Source organism: Prunus dulcis, chromosome 1 (genome assembly GCF_902201215.1).
Source record: "Prunus dulcis chromosome 1, ALMONDv2, whole genome shotgun sequence".
NCBI lineage: Eukaryota > Viridiplantae > Streptophyta > Magnoliopsida > Rosales > Rosaceae > Prunus > Prunus dulcis.
In genome coordinates this window covers 7,863,147-7,882,756 of record NC_047650.1, presented here as the reverse complement: position 1 = coordinate 7,882,756, position 19,610 = coordinate 7,863,147, and the positions used below count along the sequence as shown (strand labels likewise).

At 36.2% G+C, this 19,610-nt stretch overlaps 1 long non-coding RNA gene across 2 annotated transcripts; it reads left to right on the top strand.

Annotated features, from left to right (window-relative positions):
• Nucleotides 1-598: 598 nt before the first annotated feature.
• LOC117615740 lies at nt 599-2,374 on the top strand. Of its 2 annotated transcripts, XR_004584055.1 has the most exons (4): nt 599-762; nt 1,000-1,160; nt 1,570-1,747; nt 1,857-2,374. It is a non-coding gene; the product is annotated as an uncharacterized LOC117615740 (long non-coding RNA). The 2 variants fall into 2 exon arrangements; XR_004584054.1 differs by lacking the exon at nt 1,000-1,160.
• The last annotated feature ends 17,236 nt before the right edge of the window (nt 2,375-19,610 follow it).

Here is a 19,610-nt window from a genome sequence, read left to right as displayed (position 1 = left end):
CATTAAATGGAAGATAGTGATGAAATCGATGTCTCTCTGCTCATGGATTGAGGTTCACTGATATTTGAAGGTTATATAGAGAGAGGGGAAGGAGATGGTGGTTGAAGTATGGAAGACTTTATGCTATGAATATGTGATTGGCTACTTACTAGCTGATGCCCTTTGATGCATCAAAGCTAGTTTGAACAAAAGTTACGCTTCTTGTGGAATTTAAAGTCAGGCACTATATATTTCTGTTTTCAATCATGTGTCCATTGATTCTTAGTTGCTACTTAACTTTGTGCAGCTTGGAATGGAGATTTTTCAATGAGATATGATGTGCAATTGGAGCTTTCTTCTCATGTTTTTGGTATTTTAGCCCTAAACCCTAAAATAATATGACAAAATTGTATATTTAAAGGGTACAGCCGTTCGGCTATACTTTCTAAATACATTCGAATATTTTAAAGCTATAGCCGAACGGCTATACTTTTAAAATATGTTCGAGCTTGCACTCGCAGTCACGCTTCGTCCTCCGGTTTCGGCGCCGGAAAAAGACCCAACCCGCCTAGGCGCCCGCCAGCCGCCTAGCTCCATTCTAGCTACTGCCTAGCCGCCTAGCGACCGCCTAGCCGCCTAGCTACCGCCTAACCGCCTAGCCTCCTGGCCGCCTAGCCACCCGCCTAGGCCGATTTTTCAAACACTGCGATTGACTGAAATACTTGAAGTTGGATGATGTTTTCACAGAAGATGAGGGGTTTTTCAAATGGATCTCATGTTCATGTAAGTGCATCAAGGAGTTACATCTTGAAGATATTTTTGGAATAAATCAGATCACCATTGAAAGCTCCTCTTTGAAATCTTTTAGTTTTGTGCTTGATTCCCCTGTGTATATTGACCTTATCCTTAGCATCTCAGCTGAAAAACTTGAAGACATACTTATTCACTTGGATCTTCATAACTGTCTCAAGAATTTGGTCAATATTTTTGCTCAAAATCTTAAGTATTTGAAATTGTCAGGGGATGATGTATGGATTGGCCAAAGTTTGGGGAAATCTACGTCTTTAGAAAAAGCCGAGTTTTTTCTGGAATCTAATCGCTGTTGCTTTAAAATATTGTCTGAGGTTCTCTGGAGTATAAACAAGGTTGAAACTCTTGTTCTAAACAGAGCGACCACCATGGTAACTAGACACTACTCTTCAAGATGTTCTTTTTATTTGATGGTTTTTGTTTTTTCAATTTTGTCTTGTTTAGGTTATATTCTTTCCCAGCATGGCAATAGGGGTAAGTTAATTTCAGAAAACTGATGGCATTAAGATTTGGTTATATTTTTCATTAATTTTGGTTATACTGGCTAGAATGAAATTTCATGTGATGTTTCTTGTTTGTTTTAGAATTGTCAGTCTGAAACTTTGTAATAGTACTTTGAAAGATCAAGTACTTCAAAAACCATGATAGTTTCAACTTTGAGTTAGTAATGACTATTTCATCGACTTATTTTCTCAAATATATTGCAGGTAGTTCTTTTCTTAATTAATGTGCGTAATTCTTGTCTTTCGGTTCCCTTATGTTTGTGTTTATAACTTGTAGGCTGTCTTCTATGGAGATTTCATGCCACTGCTATTAGAGAATGTTTGTTATTTGTCTATTCATGTTGGAAGCTTTCGTGATATAAGTTGAAGGAATGGTCTCCATTTTTGAAGGAATGTGTAATTTGAGTACTTTGGAAATAATGTCTGACCCAGAATTCTTTGAACCTAAAACTGATGTAAGTGAAAGTGTTGCCTATTTCTTTCCCCCTCTCTTTCATGATTTTTTTTTTTTTTTGGGTGCGGAAATTTCAACTGATTTGCTTGTTGATTGTTGCTTTCCTGCAGTGTTCTGGGTTTAATATGGGATATTGCAGATTGCAAAACATTTATTTTATTCATCAACTTAAGGAAGTAACCATAGAGCTTTCCATTGGATCTAATGGAATTCAGTTTGCAAAATATGTGCTCGAGCATGCTCAGAATTTGAAGAAAATTACAGTTTTTCATTCACCTCAGCAGTCAAAAGCTGTAAGGAAGATAACAAAAAGCATGATTGCTTCCAGTGCCAAACTTGTCTTTTTGGAGGATAGAGAAAGAGGAAGATAATCATAATCTGAACAGCTCACCAGATGAAGATAATCATAATAAAAGCGAGAGGATTTCTAGTGCCACAGTTGTCTTTCAGGAAGATGATCAAAGAGGAAACAAAAAGCAAAGACTAAGATAATGTAGCTTTACAAGGGCATCTCTCCTCCTGCATTGAGCTCAACAACAGCAATTTTTAGGCATTTTATGTTGCAATGTTGAACTATTATGTATTTGACATGTAATGTAGGCACCAAACTCTGTTTTGGTCTGTTCTAGTTTTGGCCATTTTATCTTGAAACATTACAATGTGACTAGAACTTGATTGACTTCCCAAATTTCAAAAAATTGAAGTAATTAATCTTCCGGAAAATGATAGACAGAATCAGCAACCTTTCACACGAAGTTGCTCATAACATTCTTGCCTTCCTTGTTATAGAAGACCTCACTCGTTTCAGCTGTCTCCAAAAGATGCAGAGAGTTTATCTCTCAACTCCCTCACTGAATTTTGTTGGGTATTATGCAAATTTGTTAACCTGCGAAAAGCTGTTAAAGTTAATGAGTCCTTTGGATAGGTTCTTAGTCATTAATCCTGCCTTCAGGAGAAAATCCATGTTTTGCTGAAGATGTGAGGTTTCGATTTATTACGTGGATCCACAATGCTGTGAGGTGTAAAGTTGAAGTTCTAGAGGTTAATGTCGAAGCAGTAAGGAGACTTTATTTGTTACCGTCGTCTGTCTTTCTTTGTGGATCTTTGAGGTCCCTATCGCTGTCAGATTCTTAAAGCAGCCTCCCTTGCTTCTTCCTCTGATCTTGAATACTCGAAGCTGAGATATATGCGTACAGAAGATGATTAGGGGTTTTTCAAACGGATCTCGTGTTCATGTAAGTGCATCAAGGAATTACATCTTGAACGAGTTTTTGGAATAAAACAGGTCACCATTGAAAGCTCCTCTTTGAAATCTTTTAGTTTTGTGCACAGCACTGTGTCTTGTGGCCTCATCCTTAGCATCTCAGGTGAAAAACTTGAAGACATACTTATCGACTCGGATTTTCTTTCCACTTGCAAGAATTTGTTAAATATTTTTGCTCCAAAGTATTTGAAATGGTCAGGGGATGTATTGATTCACCAAGTAATTTTTGGGAAATTTATGTGTATAGAAAAAGCTGAGCTTTTCCTGATGCCTGAAGCGGATGACGTTAAAATCTTATCTGAAGTTCTCTGCCGTGAAAACAGGGTTGAAGCTTGTTCTAAACAAAGAGACTACGTACCATGGTAGTTTTTTCAATTTGGTCTTATTTAGTTCATATTCTTTCCCAGCATGGCAATAAGGGTAAGTTAATTTGTATGTATAATTTCAGCAAACTGATGGCAATAAGATTAGGTTTATATATATGTTATTAATATTAGTCACACTAGCTAGAATGAAATTTCATGTTTATGTTTCTTGTTTGATTTAGAATTGTCAGTATGTAACTTTGTAATAGTACTTTTGCAGATTAAGTGATTCAAAAACCATGATATGGGTTTCTACTTGTTGATGATTGTTGCCTTTACCTGCAGTGTTGTGGTTTTAATATGGGATATTGCAGATTGCAAAACATTCCGGGCTCGGGGTTTTTGCCGACCCCTAGGTCCGGGGCGTGACAAAATGGTATCAGATTATAGGGATTAGACAACCTTGGAAACTGTGGTAGAAAATTAGTGTGAGGTGTTGGATCAAGAGTATTGTAGCTAGAGATGGTGCCACCATTCTTGCTAGGTGGCGGGACATGCAAAGATTGAAGATAACCTCAAGTTGTTATTATCCTATATTGTTGCCGCCAAGAGTATTAACCAATGAGGGATTTCTTGTTGCCTACTTCTACTACTATAAATAGGAGTCTATGTTTATAAATGGTTTACTACATCTAGAGAAAGGCATGCATAGTTTGCATGAGAAATGAGAGAGAGTAAGAGAGAAAGAAGAAGAGAGAGTGGTGATGAAATTTTTGGAGCTTGTTTTGGGTGATAGTACATGAAGATAGGTAGATGAGTTGTCTTGCCAATTTATTTTAAGGGCTCTCATTATCAAAGTGAGTGGTTTTTGTAATGTGTTCTAAAAGTTCTTATTTTGTGATAAAATATGAAAACCATAAATTATCATGGATTTGTTCTTATTTGGTGCAATCTTTCACACTATATATATATATATATATTGATTGGAATATTTGTGAAGTATGTATTATTCATGGAACATGAGAAGAACTTCAATGTTGGGGTATTAGAGGGATAGATGTACCACATGGGGACATAGGTCAGTGAGGCCAGTAGGTGTCACGTGGTTGGTTACATGCTATGAAGGATAACCGAGATATGAAGGGACGATTTGATATGATCTGGACTAGTGTATCTTTTTATGATATTTTCTAGAGTGTGTAAAACGGCATTGCTTGACTGGCATATTACATAATCTACTCACTGAGCGGTGGTTGCTCATCCCTCACCCTGTTTAATTTTTCAGATCAATTAGTGGGCAAGACAAGGACTAAACTAGTTGAGGCTGAATTAGATGAGAGTGATAGAGCTTTATTTATTTATTATAAAGTTGTAAGAGGATCTACTTTTATAAGAGAAGTTTATTTTAAACCATGTTCCGACTTCTTTTTATTTTATTTTACCTTCTCACACATCAGGCTCGGGGTTTTCGCCGACCCCTAGGTCCGAGGCTTGACAATATGCTTAATTAGGTATCATGTATAGATAAAGAAAATTCAGTGTTACAAAGTACTGCATATGATAACTCGATCCACATCCATCCCAAACATTCCCAAAAACAAATGAAAAAGAGTCAAACAATATGGGTAGAATATTTTTCAGGTTGTATTGCATTCTCCAAAATAAGGTATTTATAGTACAATGATGTAACCCTAGTAGGATCAAACTAGGAAACAAAATAAAATCCTAATTACATAATATCTGTACAAAAGGAAAGAAATATAATCATAATAAACTAGGAAATAAATATCTTAATTAAGCTAGGATCTCGCTAACACTCCCCCTTAAGTTGGAGCAAAGATGTCACGCATGCCCAATTTGTCAAGCGAGTTGAGAAAGACCGTAGTAGACATAGCTTTCTTAAGAACATCTGCCAGTTGATACTCGGATGATATAAATGGAAAAGAAATAATTTCAGCATCCAACTTCTCTTTAACAAAATGTCGATCAACCTCCACGTGCTTTGTATGATCATGTTACACAGGGTTACGCGCAATTGCAATTGCAGCTTTATTATCACAATACAAATCCATGGGTTTCTGGGGTCCAGACCCAAGATCTCTCAACAATCTTCTCAACCATAGTAACTTGCATACACCTTGAGCCATCCAACGGTACTCAGCCTCGGCATTAGACCTCGACACCACTTTTTGCTGTTTACTCCTCCAAGTAATAAGATTACCACCAACAAATGTGAAATACCCATACGTAAAACTTCTATCAGTGACTAAACCAGCCCAGTCAGCATCCGTATACCCTTTCATATCTATATGACCATACTTGCAACACATTAACCTCTTTCCAGGAGTTACTTTCAGATATCTCAAAATGCGCATCACAACACCCATATGATCTTCACTAAGAGAATGCATAAACTGATTCACTACACTCACTAAATATACAATATCAAGACGTGTATGAGATAAATAAATCAATTTCCCCCACAAGTCATTGATAACGCTCTTTATCTGTAGGGACTTGATCAGGATACAACCCAAACTTATGATTCTGTTCACTAGAGGTATCAATTGGTTTACAATCCAACATTCCAGTTTCTGCAAGTAAATCCAAAATATACTTTCTTTGAGACAAAAATACTATGTTTAGATCTGGCAACTTCAATCCCAAGAAAGTACTTCAAACCACCCAATGACTTTATCTCAAACTCGGAAGCTAGATACTTCTGAAGATTTTGCATTTATGCCTGATCATCTCCAGTCATAGTCATATCATCAAAATAAATAATTAAAGCTGTCAATTTACCTTTATGACGCTTTAGAAACAAAGCATAGTCTGAGTTACTCTGCACATACCCAAATTTCTTCATAGATGCTACAAATCTCCAAACCACACTCTTGGAGACTGCTTCAATCCATATAAAGACTTCCTCATCTTACATACAACACCCTCCTTAGAGGTTACAGGAATACCATAAGGGAAACCATGTAAATCTCCTCATTGAGGTCACTATGTAGAAACGCATTTTTGACATCGAATTGTAATAAGGGCCAGTCGCGGTTAGCAGCCAGGGACAGCAGTACACACACAGTATTAAGCTTTGCCACTGAAGCAAAGGTCTCCAGATAATCCACTCCAAAGGTCTGAGTATAACCCTTTGCTACTAATCTAGCCTGGTCACGGTCAATGGAACCATCAGCTTTATGCTTCAAAGTAAACACCCATCTGCATCCAACAGCTTTCTTCCCTCGTGGCAAATGAAATAAATCCCATGTTTTATTCTTGTTCAAGGCATCCATTACAACATTCATGGCATCCATCCATTTGGGGTTAGATAAAGCATCCTGCAGCTTAGTTGGCACACATATACTAGATAATTGACACAAATATGATGCATATGACTTAGACAAACAATGAGTTGACACATAATGGCTAATGGGATATTTAGACTTAGCATATATATTAGGAGAATATTGTATTTTAGGATTTCCACAAGTGGTTTGTGAGGGTAACTGATAAGTTGACACAGATAGATCATTAGAAATTACCTCACTTGATTCACTATCACAAGTAGATTGGGACACTGGCAGGGCAGAGGGGGGTATTGCATCGAACTCATCCATACAAGAATCACTATCATTATTTTCAGATACAGGCGACTGGTCACTTGCTTCAGTGTGAATGGTCGTTTCGACATCGAGAGCGCCTGCTTCATCTTAGATATGGGTGACCGGTCGAGTTCCAAAGGGCGATCAGTCTTTTCTTCACAGAGACCACAAGTTTTATCTTCAGATATGGGCGATCGGTCACTTGCTTCAGTGCGACAGGTCGTTTCCTTCCCGAAAGCAGTATCTTCAAACACATCATTCTTGAATCCAAGACTCTCCAATTCACTCACCATCTCCCCCTGAATTGGAGAGGAGAAAGAGACATAATAGGGCACTTCTTCATGGAAAGTCACGTCCAAAGGAACATGCACCTTCTGGGTAGGTGGATGATAGCTCTTCTGAGTAGAAGAGTAATCAATAAAGATACATCTCAGAGCACAAAGATCAAGTTTACTTAGTTGGTGAGAGTAGACATGAACATAGGCAACATACCCAAAAAATTTAGGGGGCAACTTGGAGACTGAGACATGGGAAACATGGTCACCAAACACATCATGTGGAGTCTTGAAATCAAGAACCCGGCTAAGAATACGATTAATCAAATAGGCAGCAGATAAAACAGAATGCCTCCAAAAGATGATGGGGAATAAACATGTCCAACATAATGGAGCGGGCAACTTCAAGTAACTAAAGATTCTTGCGTTCAGACACACCATTCTACTAAAGAGTAAATGAGATTGCCGTTTGGTGAATAATACCTTGAGCACGGAAGAAAGATGCCAGAGTGTTATTCACATATTCGCCTCCGTTATCAGTCTGGAATACTTTGACCCGAGCATGAAACTGAATAGACACCATAGTACATAACTCTGGAAGGATTGAAACAACATCATGTTTATTTTTTAGCAAGAAAACCCAAGTGAGTCGGGTACAATCATTAGTAAATGTGACAAACCAACGAAATCGTTTGAAATAACGCGAACCGGACCCCACACATCAGAATAAGGCTTTGCAGCTTTATTGTCACTCAAAGAAAACACAGTGCAATGACTCTTAGCCAAAATACATGTCTCACACTTAAAACTAGAGTCATTAGAAGAGCGGAATAAAGATGGAAACAGACGCTTAAGGTAGCCAAATGACGGTTGTCCCAAGCGACGATGCCATAACCAAATTTGTTGTTTGTCTTTGACATTGCAACTTTGAATAGTATTAACGACACGATCACGAACTGGTGCAGAAGGCAATGTCAAATAATATAACCCCCCTATCCGTTTACCATGCCCAATCATCTCATAAGTCTTGAGATCCTGAAAAGAGCAATGCGTAGGATAGAAAGTAGTAGAAGCATTAATTGTATCAAGTAATTGACCAGCAGATAACAAGTTATAATGGATATTGAGAACTAGTAACGCACGAGACAAGGACAGAGTAGGAGTGAGAGAGATTGTGCCCTCACCAGTAATTGGAGAGGGCAAGCCATTAGCACTAATTATGTATGGGTCATGGGTGTTACTAGACAACTCATCCAAAAATTTAGCATCATAAGTCATATGATCAGAAGCACCTGTGTCAATTATCCAAGTATTGGAGTCAGTACCTAGAATAGAATCAGAATTACACAAATTTGCAGAGGCAGTAGCAACAGCACCAACAATGGAGTTATCACTCATGATTGCAGCAGAAACTCAACAGATCAATGCAGAGTATACAACGGAACACAGCAAAGGCACAAATATGGCAGATGCACGAAAACATGCATGACACGAACACAGTAGAGGCACGAACACTACAACACAACACATAAACCCATGAGGGCACACACGGCACAGGTAGAGAAAAAAATACAGGGATAGAACACGGGTGGGCACAACACACAGGTCACTAGAAAAGTTGGCTTTGATGCCAAGTCAAACAATATGGGTAGAATATTTTCAGGTTGTATTTCATTCTCCAAAATAAGGTATTTATAGTACAAGGATGTAACAAATCCAAACTCCATCGATGATGCTTTAGAACTTTAGAGTCTTTTAACTCTAGTTGGGATCTTAATGCCAAGGTCTCATCAACCAGTAGATCCAGTCATGGGAGTGAGAGGACGCCGATAGTTGATGACGGTCACGATTGTGCTGAAGCTCCTACACAACTTATATATGGTTCTACTCGACATTTTTTGGGCAATAAACTTGTCTTCCAAATGAGACACGCAGCATGTAGAAGATGGACCAAATTTTAGATCAATACTAAACTTGATTTTCGTGATTTTGGTATATTAATTAGCCAACGAGAGACAGAGAAACAAAAAGACTCAAACACAACTAACATGCAATACACCATTAAAAACAGAACCAGCTTATTACACCCAATCCACACACTATAAAGTATGCATACAGAGTGTCGTGTTAAGAATATTTATTATTCTATTTATTATGTTTATGATTATCTTGTTAAGTTGTGGAAGTCCTATTTTTTAAGGACTTAGTTGTTTAGTTGCTAGTTAATAAGAGAGTCTAAGTTGTCATGGGTCATGATTAGTGGCTGAATGTCATGGTTTAGTCGTGCATTAGTTGTTCCTATTATTTAGCTTAGTTGCTTTGTTATTTTGCAATTTAAGTTGTATACAGTATTCAAATTAATTAAAGAAGAGAAGTTTAAATTCCACAAATACGTTCTTAATTCTTCACTTGTTTCCTTATTTTCAACATCTAGTTTCGGAGCCCCCACTGGGCTTGACGTTTAAATCTCCAAAGAGTAGCAGCAGCATTTCTTGCAGCAGCAAGTGTCAAGGATATGTCTAACAGAGCACCTGAAAATTTCGTGCAGCCAGCAATCCCTCGTTTCAATGGTCATTACCATCATTGGAGCACGCTCATGGAGAATTTTTTGAGATCCAAGATTGGGATCTTGTGGAAACAGGCATTGTCGAACCAAAAGGCAAGCTGACACAAGCACAACAAAAGAAGATAGATGCTCTAAAGTTGAAGGACCTGAAGGTGAAAAATTACTTGTTTCAAGCCATTGATCGAGCAATTTTGGGAGACCATTCTCCAAAAAGATACTTCAAAGCAAATTTGGGACTCATTGAAGGGGAAATGGCTCAGCTAGAGTGAAGCGTGCACAGCTTCAAGTTTTAAGGAGGGATTTTGAGACCCTTCAAATGAAAAATGGAGAGTCTGTGGTAGATTATTATGAAAGAACCATGGGGATTGCAAATAAGATGCGAATTCATGGTGAAGCCATAACAAGAGTGGTCATTGTTGAGAAGATCCTACGTTCTCTAGCATCAAATTTTGACTATATTTTCTGCTCAATCGAAGAATCGCATGACATAGATACTACGTCAATTGATGAGCTCCAGAGCTCTTTACTGGTCCATGAACAGAAATTGAACATAGGCACGACAGAAGAGCAGGCGTGGAAAGCGTCAACTCATGCTACTGGGATGACCAGTCATACGAAAACTACAAGTTCAAGAGGACGAGGTCGTGACAGAGGTAGAGGACAAGGATATCAAGGCAACCAAGATGGAAATAGACAAAATGGAGCATATGCTGGGAAGAATGATGATCAACAATCCTCAAACTCTCATAGTAGAGGAAGAGGACGCCGACAACAAAATGACAAGGCCAACATTGAGTGTTTCCGCGGCCATAACTTTGGTCACTACCGGTCAAAAGAGACAGAGAGAAAGGGGAGCAATCCAATTTTGTTGAGAAAAAGGAAGAAGCTACACTTTTGATGGCATATCATGTCAAAGAGGAGAAGCCAACATCAAACCTTTGGTATCTGGACACAGACTGCAGCAAGCACATGTGTGGTAGTAAGTCATCTTTTTCCCAGATAAATGAAGTATTTCATACAACTGTATCTTTTTATGTTCCTGATTTGAAAACTAATCTGTTGAGTGTTGGCCAATTACAAGAGAAGGGGTATGTGATTACCATCAAGGATGGTTTGTGTTAGATTTATGATCCTGCAAGAGGTGCGATTGCACAGGTGGAGATGACAACTAACCGGTTCTTTCCATTACAAATCAAGAATATCGAAGCTGGTTTGGTGGCCAAGGTGACTGATATAACCATTATTTCGTACATTTTTATTATCTTTCTCTTAGATTATTGCTATGTTCTTGAGTGAGTTTAGTCCATTTTTACTTAGTTTTGTGTTTTACTAGGTTTGAAGAGTAAAGATGGAAAAGCAAGCAAAAGGAGCAATTTTGGGATTGAAATATAGTGTGAAATCCTAGGAGAGAATGTGCTGTGCAGAACAGTCCACTTGACAGAATATACTGTACTTCCTTAGAGCGAACCAGATGTTGAGCCTTATATATTTGAAAGATAAGGATGTTAGCTTTCTGTAGAATTTTACGGTTCGTGATTCGGACGTGTGTGGAGAGAGTTGTGGCCATTTTAGTACAGACAATTCGGGCAGAATGTGTTCTGCGGGTTTTGCAAAATAATCCATTTGAAGTCCAATCCTTGGAGTTTAATTTGTGTCAATTACATTTGGGAAGTGTCTACAAGGATGTGGAGTTATTTTCTGAAGTCTGGTCCTATATTTAGTAGGATTTTGGATGCCAACTCATCAAAGATAATTATAGCCAAACTAGGAAAGCATAGTTACCAAGTCAAAAGAGGATTTGTTCCTTATTTAAAGAAGACCAGAAAATAGGGTTCTCTTATGCTGGAATTTGAAGGAGAGTCAAAGAGCCGCTGCCATCGTCAAGTTCTCAAGCATCGTCATAATCCATAAGTTTTATTTTATGTTTTCTAGTTTTTCAGTTATGTTTTCTTTGAACATGAGTAACTAAATTATTCTCTAGGGCGAGGATGACGCCCGAGCATGGATAGTTATGAATTTTATTGCTATTTAATGGATTCTAATTTTCTTTTAGTTGATTGTTTAATCACTATTTTAATTGTTGCTATTTGTTTAAGTTCTTTGATTGATCACCTTAGGGCTTTGCATCTAGTAAATTGGAAGATGAATTTGAGGCAGAACTCGCAATATAATTCAATTAGCTTCTTGTGATTAAGTGTGGTGAATTACATTATTGCTTGACAAAGAATAATGGTTTGCTTGGTTCTCTCGTTTTCTAGAATGTAATGAATTCAACTTGTTAAATTTATGCCTTAACCAGGATAGATTGCAAGATTGAATATATGATCTTTGTCTGAACTAGAAAAGAATCTTACACTTAAGAAAACTATGGTCTGAGTGCCTGAAAAGGACTTAGATACGGGAATTATCATCTAAAGAATTGAAAGAATCTATTGAATGCATTGAAATCTAACTTGGATTGCTTGTGGATTGATTCTGAAACCCTAGACCTTCATCATTCTTTTTCAATCTTTAAAAGTTAACGTTTTAATTCTTAATTGCCTTGATTAATTTCTTGTTCGTTTCATAAACTTTCACAACAACAATCTCTACAAATTTACTTGCGTATCAGTTAGATTTAATTTAGGTATTCGAATATTAGATTAATTTGGAATCCTCATGGGAACGATACTTGGACTTGTCAAACGCTATACTACATCAATCTTGTGCACTTGCAAGGACAGACCAGTGACTGATCCAACATGGCTTTGGCACCTATGCTATGGCCATTTAAATTTCAATGGGATCAAGACACTTTATCATAAGAAGATGGTGAATGGTCTACCTATGATCACTCCTCCCTCCGAAATATGTTTAGAGTGTGTTGCTGGCAAACAACACTGTGATCAATTTTCTAAAGGCAAGGCATGGAGAGCTAAGAAGCTGCTGGAGTTGATACACTCTGATTTATGTGGACCCATTAAACCAATATCTATTGGAAAAAAGAAATATTTTATTTCTTTTACTGATGATTTTAGTTGCAAAACATAAGTATAGTTTTCGCAGGAGAAATATGAGGCTTTTAAAGCATTTAAAAGTTTCAAGGCTCATGTGGAAAATGAAGTTGGGAGAGTCGTTAAGACACAACGTACAGATCGTGAAGGAGAGTTTTGTTCAAAACAATTTGAGGTTTTTTTGTGATGAGAGGCATCCGAAGGCAATTGACAGCAGCCTATACACCCCAACAAAATGAGGTGTCAAAGAGAAAAAACATAACCATTCTCAATATGGTGAGAAGCATGTTGGCAAAAGGGAGAGTTCCAAAAAAAATTTGGCCTGAAGCAATGAGGTGGAGTATTCATGTATTGAACAGAAGTCCCACTTTTTTTGTTCAAAACATGACACTAGAAGAAGCTTGGAGTGGACGAAGACTGTCTGTAGATCACTTCAAAATATTTTGTTGCATTGCATATGCACATGTACCTAATGAGAAGAGGAAGAAATTGGATGACAAGGGCGAAAAATATGTTTTTCTTAGCGTAAGTGACCATTCGAAAGCCTATAGGTTATTCAATCCAATCACCAAGAAGATTATCATCAGCCGAGATGTAATTTTTGATGAGGAGAACATGTGGAACTGGATTGAAAAAGCCTCAAAGCAGCAGCTTATTCTTGTAATTTTTTATGAAGACGAAAGAATAAAGGTTGACTCGTCATCCGTACAGCAAGACCAGTCAAACACGTAGCTGCAACAACTAGACCAGCAGCAACAGCAGTAAATCATTTCCAGCGAAAATCAGCAAGGGCAAGAATCTAGCTTAAGGTTGAGGAAGATCCAAATTCGAGGGCGAATTTTTGTCAACCCAGAGAGGATGATGCAGTGAGTTTAGCAAATACATACATGGACCATTGGGATCACATTCATGCATGAGGAAAGTCTTAATAACCTGTAAGTGTCTCTTCGTATATGGGAGTTATCTAGGGTCATGAATAAAGTTATGGAGAGTCTTTTCATCTTTGTGAGTTACAGGGAGGTTTAATGTGAAGTTATCATTAGGAGGGAAGTTGGGATAGGAAAGGTTTAGGAGAGTTATGAGGAGTTATCTCATCTTGATTTAGAGGCACCTATAAATAATGCATGAAATTGTAAGAAAGGGAGTTGATGTTTGTTATTGAATGAAGATTGAGATTTTTCTCTCATCTCTTTACTCTTTTTCTGGGTATTCTTAGAATTAACATATTAGAGTTTAGTTCTGGGTATTCTTAGAATCTACGGAGTTAATTTCGCCGGAAATTATCTTTTGTTCTTGTTCCGCTGCATCACATATTTATAAACCCCGGATGTGTAAAAGGAATGTACAAGTGGCTTTACACCCCAAAAAATACACTCTCCCACTGTGGATGCTCTTACTTATAAAAAAGAATCATTACCACCAAGTAACTCTTATTCCTACTTCAAAGGCCAAAGTCTTTTCGTTTTTACCAATAAAAAACTCAATGACGTGCATATTAATTCTGTGAAGATAGTGGTATTTTTTCGTCATTGAACCACTCTTTGGATGTTGATTTTAAAAAAACAAAACAATCACTCTGCCGATAAGTTTCTTGGACTCTCTGATTAAGATGTTTTTCCGGTCTATTTATGACTATTGCTTCTGTTTTGATTTTTACTTTGTGTCAATTGATCTATTGCACTGTGCTCACTTTCAATTTGGGATAAAGGAAAACTACATACCTATGTTTCTTGAACATGTCTGTAATGTTGGATAAATGTGATCTATTGCACTGTGTTTATTGTTGTAGTGATTTGGAGTGCTACTACCACAAGAAGGAGGTCGTTGTTTCCTAGGCGACGTTTGCCATGAAACTTTGAAGCACAAGTGTGGGGCAATTTTGTCTTAAGAAGATAGAACTAAGTTCTAGACTTGACTGTATTGGTTTTTCTTAAGAACCCAAAGAGGACAATACAGTCAAGTCTAGAACTTGGTTCTATCTTCTAAAGGCCTATCCTCATTTTGAGTTATTTTATGCATTTTGTTGATACCAAATATTGGTAAGGCCCATCCAAAAAACCCAAAGAGGACAGGCCCAGACTGTTTGAGGAAGTGGTTGGACCCGAGCAAAAAATAGACTACGCCAGCCTTACCTCACGCTTGAGAAGGCCCAATGCAGGTAATGGTAGGCTACCTATGCCCAACCAAAGCCCACGAGGCCACGACCCAGCACACTAACCCAAGCAACTCTCCCCAGAGGTCCACACATGGGAATAATAAGCGCCAAAAGGGGCCCACGTCATATCACACGGATGCCTGATGTCCCCTAAAAAGGAAAAGACACATGTCAGTCTGTCACCAGTCACATAATAGACTGGTGTCATGTCATCAACATCTCTTGAGTCCTACATCTGAAAAAGACAATTGAGAGGTCTCATCTCCCTATATAAAAGGGAGTACTTTCTACCTAAAAAATGGAGCATGAACTTTCTTCATACTAGAGTACAGTACTTATAGAAAGCCTCATTTGAGGAAGAAAGACTGACTTAGGCATCGGAGGGTGGTTAGTGAATCCATCACCACCCTCTTTTGTGACTCATTCCTGTTTTTATTTTAAGCAGATTGGAGCTACCTACGACCACCATACTTACCACTCCAAAAGCGATAGAGACATACATAAGTGCAACTTCAAGACCACACGTCCATTCTTGAGGAAGGGTTGAATAAGTTTGACGCACTCTGATTGGTGGTGCGAATTCCACACATCAACAAATCTATGAATTTATTAGCATGATTTAAATTTTGATTTTTTTTATAATATAGCACTTAAATTCCTTATATAGAATTCCACCCTCTCTCTCTCTCTCTCTCTCTCTCTCTCTCTCTCTCTATATATATATATATATATATATATATTATAATATAAGTGATAGTCTAAACTACGAAAGGAAGGTTTCTCACATACATACTATCAAGGCAAGATAATATGGCACATTGCATTAGTGAAACTTTTGCAATCCTGATTTTCATGATTGCAACAATGATGATTTTTCCAGAAAGCAAAAATATAAGTTTTTGAGTAAAATGAGACTTCAGAATTTAGAAACTAACAAAAGTTCCAAAGCTTTTCAGTCAAATATAGATGAGTTACAATTAAATATTATCATTTATCCAATAGCTTCATATATAATTCAAACTTTATTTTTTCTTTAGTTGCACGAGGACCGACCAAGATGGTTTATTAACTTATTTGTTAAATCGAAATTAATTCATTAATAAACTGATAAAACGCATGTGCAAACCATTAAAATCTAAAATGAATGAGATTGAATTAATCTACCGTTTAGTTTGGAGTTATCCTACCAAATATGTTCTTCACTCTAAATGCGTTTCACATCATCAATAACACAATAACACTAAACTTATAAAAAGACAAACTTGTTATAGATTCTCCACCATTCTATAACTTCGTTGGCAACAAAGTATATTTTTAACAAATTTAAAAAATGGCAAGGTTCATTGGTTATCAAGCTTCTGCAATCTTGATTTTCGTGATTGCAACAATGATGATTTTGCCAGGACTTGCAACCCTAGCACCCTCCCCATCAAATTTTAAGTTCCTAGAGGAATGCAAATCAAGGCTTCATGCTGGGTGTGGAAAAGAAATATTTGTTACAATAATTAAGGAATGGTCTATTAGTGATAGTTGTTGCATTGAGCTTGTATCAATGGGTCAATCATGCCACACTGCATTAATGAACAAAGCTCTTTCGAGCCCTCTTGCCAAATTAAACAAGTCGGATGCTTTGACCAAGAGTGCAGAAATTTGGAATCAATGTGTTAAGTTCTCAAAATATCTCTCTCATGCAACTTCTCCTTCTTCGGAAGAATAAATAGTCTCTAAATTAATTATGTAATTGATCTTATATAGAAACATGCTTAAAAATAAATGAAATCAAAGTTTTGAGATAGAGGCCTTATATTTGATATACTTATTCTCTTTTTACTACATATCTTGTATACAACGTTCATCACTCCTCCACCTCATCGCCTAAATTTATTGATTAGTGTTATACATAAGTTTTAATGGATGAAATCACTTTCATATTTATCTTTAATTTAGTTACAAAAAGCAAGGCTCTCCAACAAATAAATGCTTATAGGTCATATTTAAATATTGTGATTTTTAGTTCGTAGTGGTTATGGGAAACATTATATCATATATTATGAATTATATTATTTTATGAATCACTTAAACAAGATACATTTGCACTTACAAATATAATATCCAGCAAAAGGTGGCGATATGGGTTATAGTAGTTGTTGGTTGCAAACTTTGTCCGCTTTAGTTTTCCTTTTTTAGTATGTTCGTTTCAGTGCCCTTTTGGGCTTAGTTTGTATTGTTGAAGTTTATCTAATGAAAGTCTTCTTTGATAAATAAAAAACAAAAACAAAAAAACATGAAAATATGAGTTTTGAGTAAAATGACGTTTTACAATTTAGAAAGTAACACAAATTCTGAAGGTTTTTATCTTGATCTATAATTAAAACTTGAGTTTTCCTTTTGTTGATATGTGATTTTCACACTACTATAATAAGAGTGTGTTAAACCCCTGATCCATTTAAAAATCAACCATAATCCTTGTATGAGGTTCTAAAAAATGAACAGTTTAGATCACGAGTTTACATTGTGGCATTGTTCCAAATGATTGGTTAGCGCCATATTATCTTACCAATTGGTTTAGCGATTGAGTGCTACTCTATGTGTGCATGTGTGTCTCTATATATATATATATATATATATATATATATATATATACAGTCCCTTTTTATTGAGGGATTATTTGAGGGACACCCTTTAGGGTTCCTTACGAATTTTTTTTCCAAAGATCTAAACCATCTAAATTTTAAGTCTACATTCATAGATCATCATAGCAAAAAATTAGACAAATTGGAAACCATTTTGACATCCAATTGTATCCTACAAAATCAATAACATGGTACCTTCAAGAAAGTACTAAAATTTCAATAATATAATTGAGTGGTCGAACAATATCGGATTCAAGTGATTTTTTTGTAGAGATGATCTTTGAATGATTATCTAAAACATAGACAGTTCGGATAAATGAAATACAATACGGAGTGGGCCCTACAAGGGTGCCCCTCAAATAAGCTAATTTGAGGAATCCCTCAACGAAAACTCTCTTTATATATATATATATATATATATATATATATATAAGCTATCTTACGTAAACATGAAACAATAATTACCATTACGTTTCTCAAATTCATTTTCTTTTGTTCTGAGGTTGAACAAATGTATGACATGTTCATGTTGAGTAATAGAACTAGCACTCAATTGTGATTAGCTTATGTACAAGAAAACCATAAATATAAGTTTTTGAGTAAAATGAGACGTCACAATTTAGAAAGTAACAAAAGTTCCAAAGTTTTCAGTCAAATATAAGTTATTTACAATTAAATATTATCATTTAGCCAATAACTTCATATATAATTCAAACTTGAGTTTTTCTTTAGTTGCAGAATGACCAACAAAGACGGTTTATTAACTTATTTTTTAAACCTAAATTAATTAACCAATAAAACGCATGTGCAAACCATTAAAATCTAAAATGAATGAGATTGAATTAATCTACCGTTTAGTTTGGAATTATCCTACCAAATCTGTTCTTCACTCTAAATGCGTTTCACATCATCAATAACATTAGACTTATAAAAAGACAAACTTGTTATAGATTCTCCACCATTCTATAGCTTCGTTGGCAACAAAGTATATTTTTTAAAAATTTAAAACATGGCAAGGTTCACTGGTTATCTAACTTCTACAATCTTGATTTTCGTGACTGCAACAATGATGATTTTGCCAGGACTAGCAACCCTAGCACCCTCCCCATCAAATTTTAAGTTCCTAGAGGAATGCAAATCAAGGCTTCATGCCGAGTGTGGAAAAGAAATATTCGTTACAATAATCAAGGAATGGTCTATTAGTGATAGTTGTTGCGTTGAGCTTGTATCAATAGGTCAATCATGCCACATTGCATTGATGAGCAAAGCTCTTTCGGGCCCTCTTGCCAAATTAAACAAGTTGGATACTTTGACCAAGGGTGCAGAAATTTGGAATCAATGTGTTAAGTTCTCAAAATATCTCTCTCATGCAATTCCTCCTTCTTCAGAAGAATAACTAGTCTCTGAATTAATTATGTAATTGATTTCATATAGAAACATACTTAAGAATAAATGAAATCAAAGTTTTGAGATAGAGGCCTTAAATTTGATATGCTTATTCTCTTTTTACAACATATCTTGTACATCTACAATGTTCGTCAATCCTCCACCTCATCGCTTAAATTTATTGATTAGTGTTATACATATGTTTTAATGGATGACATCACTTTCATATTTATCTTCAATTTAAGTTACAAAAAGCAAGGCTCTCCAACAAATAAATGCTTATAGATCATATTTAAATATTATGATTGTTAGTTCTTAGGGTTTATAGGAAACACTATATCATATATTATGAATTATATTATTTTATGAATCACTTAAACAAGATATATTTCTACTTATAAATATAATATCCTACAAAAGGTGGCGATGTGGGTTATAGTAGTTGTTGGTTGTGAAGTTTGTCCGCTTTAGTTTTGCTTTGTTAGTATGTTTGTTTCAGTTTCCTTTTGGGCTTAGTTTGTATTGTGAAGTTTATCTAATGAAAATCTTCTTTCATTTTTTAAAAATCAAAAAAAAAAAATGAGTTTTGAGTAAAATGACGCTTCGCAAGTTAGAAAGTAACACAAATTCTGAAGGTTTTCATTAAAATATAGAGGTTTTACAATCAAATATTTTCGTTTAT